The sequence below is a fragment of the Chiloscyllium plagiosum genome, chromosome 11 (assembly GCF_004010195.1).
Source record: "Chiloscyllium plagiosum isolate BGI_BamShark_2017 chromosome 11, ASM401019v2, whole genome shotgun sequence".
Lineage (NCBI taxonomy): Eukaryota > Metazoa > Chordata > Chondrichthyes > Orectolobiformes > Hemiscylliidae > Chiloscyllium > Chiloscyllium plagiosum.
In genome coordinates this window covers 35,145,397-35,155,652 of record NC_057720.1, presented here as the reverse complement: position 1 = coordinate 35,155,652, position 10,256 = coordinate 35,145,397, and the positions used below count along the sequence as shown (strand labels likewise).

The 10,256-nt window shown below is 40.5% G+C and overlaps 1 long non-coding RNA gene across 1 annotated transcript in view; it reads right to left on the bottom strand.

Moving 5' to 3' along the window:
- Positions 1-9,441, bottom strand: part of LOC122554763 — a 26,839-nt gene extending 17,398 nt beyond the window's left edge. Inside the window, exons 1-2 of the long non-coding RNA XR_006313068.1 lie at positions 9,350-9,441; positions 7,075-7,143 (exon numbers count right to left, since the gene is read on the bottom strand). This is a non-coding gene — a long non-coding RNA (uncharacterized LOC122554763). The remainder of the gene's footprint in view (positions 1-7,074; positions 7,144-9,349) is intronic.
- Between the last annotated feature and the right edge of the window lie 815 nt (positions 9,442-10,256).

Here is a 10,256-nt window from a genome sequence, read left to right as displayed (position 1 = left end):
GGGCTGCTCCCCCTTCCCCTTAAGAATCCCAAAAACACGATCAGAGACATCACGGACCCTGGCACCTGGGAGGCAATACACCAACCGTGAGTCTCTCTCGTCCCCACACAACCTCCTATCTGTCCCCCTAACTATGGAGTCCCCAGTGACTACTGCTCTGCTCCTCTTTCCCTTTCCCTTCTGAGCAGCAGGGAATGACTGTGTGCCAGAGCCCTGTGCCCCACTGCTTTCCCCTGGTAAGTCATCTGTTCCAACAGTATCCAAAACGGTAATTATTGTTGAGGGGAATGCCACAGGAGATCCCTGCACTGCCAGCCGGTTCCCTTTCCATCCCCTGACTGTAACCCATTTGCCTTTTTGTTGTGCCTGAGGAGTGACTACCTTCCTGTAACTCCTCTCAATAACCCCCTCTGCCTCCCAAATGATCCGAAGTCTATCCAGCTCCAGCTGGATGAAGGTTGCACATAGGATGGAATACTCCCGTCCTTGGTATAGTGAGAATAAGTGACGAAAAAAGTGGGGATAATGCAGAAGGAATGAAGTTTACCAGACTCTTCATATCGAGCAAAGTTTTCCTGATTTTCCCCTTTCTGTCTCATTTGAACCCTAACTTAGCCAATTTATGCATCACTTCCAAATCTCTTCTCCTCCAGCAAGGAATGAGAAGGTACAAGTTCTGATGGTAATTCACCATGGGTACTTGGTGAATGCAGTTTGACAAATACGCCCAGTCATGGAATTGTTTCTTGTGAACTCTGTCCCTACATGCTGCATGGCCAGTATCCTCCTCTACCTTTCAACCATCAAAGACAGCATTGGCAAACTACCAGAGTCATTATATTATCAAGCCTATCTCTGGCCAACTCGGACACCACTTCAGCCTTTCAGCTGAAGTTGTTTCAGAGGTCAGAGATTCTTATATCTTGAATGCTTCTGCCAGGTCACTTCTCACACAGGGACAAACACGCTCCTACGTCTACACAGGATGCTTTTGTGCTGATGTCAACACATGCATCTTATGGCTCTTAGTTGTTTCCTAGCACCCACTCTCTTACTTGGAGGTTGCCACACTTTGTTTCCTGCACACTACTTTTTTTAGTACACACTCACTAGCCTCAGCACTAACTTATTGGCTGCCAACCTCTATGTCCAGCGCACAAGGTCTGGAATTTTCAGTTACATGTTGCCAGTGTCTGTGGCTCTCTTGTATTCTTGCACACAGCGAGAGGCAAGCAGCTTGTAATGCTGGGGAGACAGTCCATTATTCTCTCTCACTATTAGTTATAAGCTGTTGCCTCCAACCAGTGAATGTGAAAGCAAACATTTAATCTGTAAATTTCCTGTATCTTCAGCAAAGAACCTAGAAGGAAGGAGATTGGAGTAGAGAATGTTTTGGGAAATAAAATTCATACCTCATTGAAGCCCATGGACTGGTGCTATTGAACTGTGAACCCCCAGTAATTTGCTCCCTCTACCCATAACACCTATTTTTTTGTTTGTGCAGGTATATGTGCATGCAGGAATTTTAAAAAGGTTAGAGTTTTAACTAGAAGTGCTATATGTTGCTGTTTCATAGGTTTATTTACTTGTAGCTGTAACTTATCTTTTTATAATTAACTGTAGTTCTTGTTACATACAAGCACTCGATCAGTGTTTTCCATTGAATTGGTTCCAGTAGACAAGTAATTGAGTGACATTGTACACTTTGAGTAAGTCATTAACTGTTATGGCGATGCCAGGAGTGAAAGTGTTTGAGAATCAGTGCACTTTGCCAAATGGGTAACAATAATTGTGTGAAATACAGAATGTTGGCCAGACTACTGTAATGGAATGGCGATATATGTGCAAATTAGCATTGTCTGACATGGAGGGGAATTGGAGATATTACAGTCAATTTAATATTACTGCTCTTGTCCCATGCAGTGAGATGTTACAGAACAGAGAATATTTGGCATAACAAATATAACATTAAAGTGTAGGTGACTAACAGCTGAGATTTAAGAGTGCACTATTGAGAATCAAAATTGGCTGATGAAGGGATGAAGCCGATCAGGTCTAATTGATCAGAGACGTAAAGTAATTAAAATGTCCTTTGAAGACTTTCTGCTCTTTCTTAAAGGAATGAGCTTCACAAATGCCAGGATTTTAACATACTGGTTATGATAAGCAAACCACTGAGTCACTACTATTTGTCATTAGGATTGCTAGCAACTTTGTTTTGCCTCAGAGTCCATTTTTGACATAATAATATAACTCATTGGGTTTACTATTGCTTCCACTTCAATAGCACGTGATGTATTTCATCTTCATATTCCCCTGTGCAATGATGTTTTATTTTCTTTACATTTGTGTGCGTGAATGTGAAAGATCATCTATAACAGTTGGGAGGGGAGTGAATAGTGACTAGAATTAGATTTAGGTTTATTGTCAGGCATCCTCAAGTACAGGGTAAAAAGAGTACAGTGAAAAGTGTACCAAGTAGCCATTCCCACAGCCTTCTTTGGTATAAAGATACCTAGGTACAAAATCTTAGGTACAAAATAGAAAAAAGAAAGTTTCAAGTTCAACATTACAACCCTTACAAAGTAGAAAAATAAAGAAATAAAGTTACAAGTTCAACTTCACAGGATTTCTTAAGTGCTTAGCCATGCTGGCTTCACAGCAGCTTGTTCTCCTCCATACTGGACTCATCTACCAGGATGGGCTCCCTCTCCCCATGCTAGCTTAATCTCCCCCATGCTAGATGGATGCTGGGGAACCTTTCCAACTACTGGCTTGATCTCCTCTGTGCTGCACAAACTTGCTCCCACAGAAGGTAAGTAGATTAAAGTAAGAAAAAAAGAGTAGTGAAAGAATAAAGAAAACGTTCTAGCAGAGGGCGGCATGGTGGCCTCACAGCATCAGGGACCTGAGCTCGATTCCAGCCTCAGGCGACTGGCAGTGTGGAGTTTGCACCTTCTCCCTGTACTGCGTGGGTTTCCTCCGGATGCTCCGGTTTCCTCCCATAATTCAAAAATGTGCAGGTCAGGTGAATTGGCCAAGCTAAATTGCCCCATAGTGTTCAGAGATGTGTAGGTTAGGCGTATTAGTCTGGGGTAAATGTAGGTGAATGGGTCTGGGTGGGTTATTCTTCGGAGGGTCGGTGTGGGTTTGTTGGGCTGAAGGGCCTGTTTCCACACAGTAGGGATTCTAATTCTAAAGGCAGAGCAGATGAGCTCCAGGCAGGAGCCCGCAAACTGCGCTGCTTCTCCACCGACTAAGAGGATGCTCACCTGGCGAGAAATCATTAGTCAATATGTTCACAAACTAGCTCAACAATTTTTAACATGCTTTGAGAGCTAAATGTGCAGTTAGTTATGCGTTCTTAAAAAAGGATTCGCCTTGTTATGTAGGCGATTATAAACATCACATTTCCTACAGGAACACAATGTGATCAACTCAAAATGTTTGCCTGGTTTTAGTGATTTAAGAGTGTACCTTTGTAGTTCTTTTGCATTTTTAAAAATAGAAAATTAGATGCGTTTAGTAAAATAAGCTCAACTTGTGATGTACACTTTCACATTGTTAGTGTTGGTTCAAAGATCAGAATTCAAATCACAAAAGCTGGAAATTAGATTTTCAAAACAGAATGAAGCTGGCAAATTTGCTTAGAAATAAACAAACCAAAATTTGACCTTTTATCTTTGATTGCAATTTCTCAGTTATGCAAAAACAAATCGCATCTGTGTGATTAAAAGCTTTCAATTTGGCCATTATCCCATCACGCAGAAAGTGTCCATGGGATCAAAAAAAATTAATTCTTTTGGCTGGGGTAAGGAATGTTTTAATATCCCTTGATTAAAAATAAACTAAAATCATAATTAGTTAAACATTACATTAAGGCCAATTAATCTAAAATCACATCTTTGACAAAGAATTTTAGAACTCTCATGCCACTCTGTGCCAGTGGAAGCGTGGCACCATGAAACCTAAATTGGGGGATGGTCCGTACAGATTCGAAGAGGTTAATGTCTGGAACAGGCTGAATCGCAGCTTCAATAGTGATGATGCTAGAGATCATATGACAGAGAAAAGAACCAACAAGGCTTCAACAGAGGTAGACACATAATGTGCAAAAAGTCATTATTGTTTAAGACTACAAATGGACATGTGAATCACAGGTAGAGTTAGGCCCTTCAAGCCTATTTCACCACTCAGTAAGATCATGGCTGATCTGTTTGTGTCTCAAATTCCACATTCCCATCTAGCCCCCAAAGCTTTGATTTCCCTACCCAATAAAAATCTACCGACTTCCATCTTAAAAATGATCAATCGCCTTGCCGCCATTGTTCTCTAAGACAGAGAGTTTCAAAGTCATCCAGCCCTCAGAGAGAAAAACATTCACATCATCTCTGTCCTAGAGGGAAAGTACCTAATATTAAAACAGTGTTCTTAGTCCTGGACCTACTAAAAAGAGGAAACATCCTTTCCACATCCACTTTGAAAAGACCATACAGGATCTTCGAAAATCCAAGCAAATCATTCTCACTCTTCCAAACTCCAGTGAAAACTCCTGTCCAATCTTTATTCATGAGACAATCTGTTCATTCCAGGTAACAGTCCAAGTAAACCTGCACTAAGCCATCTTCAACACATTTAGATCTTTCCTTAATAAAGAAACTGAAACATATTCACAGTATTCAGTAGTCTTATCAATGCCCTGTTTAATTGAAGGATAACCTCCTTATTTCTATGCTCAATTTTTCTCATAACTTCCCATTGGCCTTCTTGATCACTTGCTGTACCTGCATAGTATTGTTTAGATTTAGATCTCCTAGATTCTTCTCAACCTTGGAAATCTGCAGTCATTCTGCATTTAAATAATACTCTGCTTTTTCATTCTTCATGAGAAAGTGAGTAAATTCACATTTTCTCACTGCGCTTTCCGGACTTTTGTCCACTCCCTGAACATATCAATAGTTGCTTGCATCCTTATTACATTGTCGTCACAACATGGGGTCCCACCTATCTTTTAAGCTGCAAAGTTAGACATCATGCCTTTGGTCCCTTCATCCATATCATTCAGATAGATTGTAAAAAAAATTGAAGGAACAGACTCCTGCAGAACTCCATTCATTACATCCCACCAGTCTTAAAAAGATCTGTTTGTGCATATTTTCTGTAGCCAGCCAATGTTCTATCCATACTGGTATGCTATCGCCTACATGATGAGCTCCCACTTAGCACAATAGCCATTCCTGTAGCATGCTATCAAATGCCTTTTGGAAAACCAAATGCAGTACATCAATAGATTTTCCTTTATCCACATGCATGTGACTCCTTCAAATAATTCCAAACATTGGTTAAACGCTATTTCTCTTTCACAAAACTATGTTGACTCTTCATGATTACCTCAAGGTTTTCCAAGTGCTCAGTTAAAACCTCTTTAATGTTTGATTCTTACAAGTTCTCTGCCACAGACAACAAACTAAATTGGCTTGTAGTTTACTGTTTATTACCTCCCTCTCTTCCTGAATAGAGAAATTATACTTGTTGTGTTCCAGAATTATGAAACCTTCCCAGAATCTGATGAATCTCAGAAAATGTACTTGAAAACTACTGAAGACTTCCATGAACATGTCTATGATTTCACATTTCCCATATCATATTCCATCTGCACTCTTTTCCGCTCATTTAGCCTGTCTGTATCCCATATAGTCTCCTTCACACAGCTTATGTCCTCACATAGCTTTATATTGTCAGCAAACCTGAATACGTTACAGACAGTTCCACCAGCTAAGTCACTGCTTTTGTTATAAATAGTTGAGGGTCAAGTACTGTTTCTTGCAACACTATATTAGCTAAATACTGCCACTGCAAAAGTGACCTGTTTATTTTTGTTCTTTTCTTTGACTGTTAATAAATCCAAAACCCACGTTGATATTTTACACTCAATGTCATGAGCCCATATGTTTGGATTTTTGAAATTTTTTTGAAAATTTCCAAGAACAATTTTTGGAAAGAATGCCTTCTGTAAAGCTAAGTTTACTATGTCCACTAATACCCCATATATTCTGCTCATTGCATTCTCAAAAATCACCAATTTGTGAAGCATGACAACCCTTCCATAAAGTTGTGTTGCCTCTGTTGCATCATTTAGTTAATTTGCAACATATATGTTAGATCTTCCTCAATAATAGATTCCAGTATTTTTCCAACTACTAACATCAAGAGGGTTGGAATATAAAAGCAGCGATGTGCTACTGAGACTTTATAAAGCTCTGGTTAGGCTCCATTTGGAGTACTGTGTCCAGTTTTGGGCCCCACACCTCAGGAGGGACATACTGGCACTGGAGCGTGTCCAGCGGAGATTCACACAGATGATCCCTGGAATGATAGGTCTAACATACGAGGAACGGCTGAGGGTCCTAGGATTGTACTCATTGGAGTTTAGAAGGTTAAGGGGAGATCTAATAGAAACTTACAAGATAATACATGGCTTGGAAAGGGTGGACGCTAAGAAATTGTTTCCGTTAGGCGAGGAGACTATGACCCGTGGGCACAGCCTTAGAATTAGAGGTGGTAAATTCAGAACAGAAATGCGGAGACATTTCTTCAGCCAGAGAGTGGTGGGCCTGTGGAATTCATTGCTGTGGAGTGCAGTGGAGGCCGGGACACTAAATGTCTTCAAGGCAGAGATTGATAAATTCTTGATGTCACAAGGAATTAAGGGCTACGGGGAGAATGCGGGTAAGTGGAGTTGAAATGCCCATCAGCCATGATTAAATGGCGGAGTGGACTTGATGGGCCGAATGGCCTTACTTCCACTCCTATGTCTTATGGTCTTATCAAGCTACCTGGTGTATATTGTTTCTGGTTTTCTAGCCCATTCATTTCTTGAGTGGGATCATATTTATTACCTTCCAATCCAGGAACTAGTTGAGAATCTAAGAAGTTCTGGAAGATTAAACCAAGGCATCCATTATCTAGTCACCACTTTTAAAATCTGAATGTGTATAGCCTCATGTCCAGCATGTTGATTTGATTTTAATAACCTGTCTTTTCTCAGTACATTTTCTTTGCTTGCATACTTACTTTAAGCTTCTCTCCCAAAATTAGAACCTTGGTTTCCTGCGTTTCAGATTTTGTTCATTTGGTTTTCTGCTGTTAAGAAAAACATAGAATATTTATTTAACATCTCTGCAAATTTCTTTTTACCTTTTCTTATTCAAAGTTTGTTCTTTGTTGTCCTAGTTTTCAGTGCAATGTTTCTTTCTCAAAGAATTGTATATTAATTGAAAAGTGTGAATTTTTTGTTATACATTTGACATTGGAATTCAGCCCAGGTGGAACGTGATGCTGGGATTGCAAGTATTCTGCATCAGCCTGGAACATTGATCAGGTGGGATCAATAACATTTTGCAGCTATTGGTCAGTTCACAAAGAAAAATACACTTGTTTCTATCTGACATGGACATCAATGTGGACTTCAACAGTTTCCTCATTTCCCTTTCCCTCACCTCACCCTAGTTCCAAACTTCCAGCTCTGCACTGTCTCCATGACTTGTCCTACCTGCCTATCTTCTTTTCCACCTATACACTCCACCCTTCTCCCGCCCCCGACCTATCACCTTCATCCCCTCCCCCTCTCACCCAATGTACTCTATGCTACTTTCTCCCCACCCCCAACCTCCTCTAGCTTATCTCTCCACTCTTCAGGCTCTCTGCCTTTATTCCTGATGAAGGGCTTTTGCCCGAAACGTCGATTTTACTGGTCCTCGGATGCTGCCTGAACTGCTGTGCTCTTCCAGCACCACTAATCCAGAATGGATTTTGTTCAGTCTATCCAATGCTGGATACATTTTCATTTCTTACAAGCATCCAGGAACTTTCTGAAATATGCCTGATTGCTATAATGGGATTGAATAAGATTTTCTGGACTCTTTAAGGACCAGCATCTGTGAGCAAGCAGATTCAAACCACCTCCACCCCTCTCTATGAGTAATTAACGCAGGTCTAAAGTAAAATTTTGTATTTGCTCGGTAATAGTAAGAGATTCACAAACTCATTTCAGGATCCTATCTTTGACTCTTCAGAATTTGACCCTGGACTCAGAATCAGAAGAGAGCAATGTGATGGATATTAGCCAATAACAGTGTTTCTTTAATGGAATATAAAAATAATTTTCAAGTAACAAATAAATAAAAGGAAAACAGAATCAAAAAGAGTACCGTCTGCTCAGTAGATATTAAAGCCATAAGTTAAACTGTAATTGGATTATCTCACTATCAATCACATATAGATGTGTGTTACCAGTCATGAGTTTTTGCCAATAGTTCTATGATGCCAACAAAATGGTGCTGCATTCAATCTTTTTTCCTATACTTTCTTTCACATTGGGAAAAAGAAGATTATTGGGGGATATAGAATCAGGAAATAGAAAGCCTGTACTTTAGAACCCTCCACTACATTGTGCCACCAGAGTTGGGATATACACAGTTTTGATCAGAGTTTGTGCTCCCAAAGTAATGCAGAAAGTTGGAACACATTACTCTCATATCCACAAGTTATAATACACCAACACTTATAAAGGGACAGGAAGAGTAAGGAAAAATAAAAATAAATAAAATGGCATGAATCAAACAGAAGTCAGCATTGGCAAACTCAGATATCATGTTTACACAGGACGTGTAGGACATGCTGCCAACGTAAAAATTAAGCATGTTCACTTCACTTTTAGCGCCAATTTAATATCCAAATAGAATATTTTATTTTCTGAATGTTAAAGAAAGAACTTCAACGGGCTGAATCATTTGGATTTTGAGCCCTGATTCAGCATGCCCTTCCTTCCTCCACCTAGTCTCCAGGCCATCTGGGGGAAGAAATGCAATTCTCAGTATCATGTCAGGTCTGGACAGGACAGTGGATAGAGAATGCTCTGTCTAAAAGGGGCATCTGTTGCCTGTTCAGACCAGTGCATATGCAAACTAACTGCTTTGGAGCTGTACTCTTCCTTACTTTTGAATACATTAATGAGTAGCTCAATCAAATAAGAAACCCAATCAGATTCTCGTTGTTAGCATAAACTTAGATTTCTTATGAATTGCTTTTCTTTCGTGTTTTATGTTCCTGGAAATTGAAACTATAAAGAGAGTTGATATTGAACTTTGCCTCAGGGTTCTGTGATGACACGGCAATTTCAGTGCATTTAACTCTCAGAGTTTGATGTGGATGAAACTGTGATAGAAACCTAACCATCCAGTTGATTTTTAGGAATATTCAGGCGTAGTTGTAAGTTTTGGGAATTTTATGGAGGGTCTCTCTCTTTCTTTCCCCAGCAAATTTTCTCAACCAATATTCTCGTCCTCACCTCATTAGCAATGTCTTGTATCAGCAACAGTACTACTCACCGCTGCCAGGACCTTCAGAGTTTCACACTGCCAGTGCAATGTTTAAAGTCCAGTTGTGTACAAGGTCAAATGCTGCAAGTCAGTAATTGTCTTTCACTGTGCTAATGGAGGATGTTTGCCCCAAAAGCTGCTGGCCAATGGTGAGATTGTTATGTGCTGTACAGTAAGATGTTCACCCTCTCCACTGATAACCACTGACCAGCATGACGAACTGCCTGCTTAATGTCTGTGCTGAATAATAAGGCAAACAGCAGTATTGTGAGCTGTTAAACTGAGGTGATAAAACACAAAAACGTAAGGCATGCATGGGATACTGTGAGCACCTAGATGGGTACTTAGTGATTGAGTGTTGAGGGAGCAAGTGAGAATCCCTGAGAAGCAGGCTGGTCCAGTCTGTGAGCTGGGTCCCTGTCCGTGCACAGAAAAAAACAGAACTGACCTATTTCTTCAGACCCCAAGGGGAGAGGTGGATTGATTGGAACAAATTCAGTCAGGTGGATCTCATAGAACATGAGTTCCTTCATTGGGGCTGTTAATCTGGTCTAATCAGGGCGCTCTGACTGACAGATAAGACAGGAATGTCAGACATCCTGTTCATTCTGAGAGTTGGCTCTGATGGAGCTGGATCAGTGTGAAGTACTGTGCATGTAAATAAAAGGCGACTTGGTGATGGGATGCTGCCCTCTGTAGCATTATTTCAATTCTGAGTAAATAATAGTTGGCAAAGAAACATTGGAGCAGCCATATAAACCCTGCAGCTCTTACAGCATTGATGAAGAAAATTGACTGCCTCCACCACTGGTGCAGTGGATTGAATTTTGGCTGTAAAGCAGAGATAAGAGCTGGGGGTGATGCGGTAGGCTACGG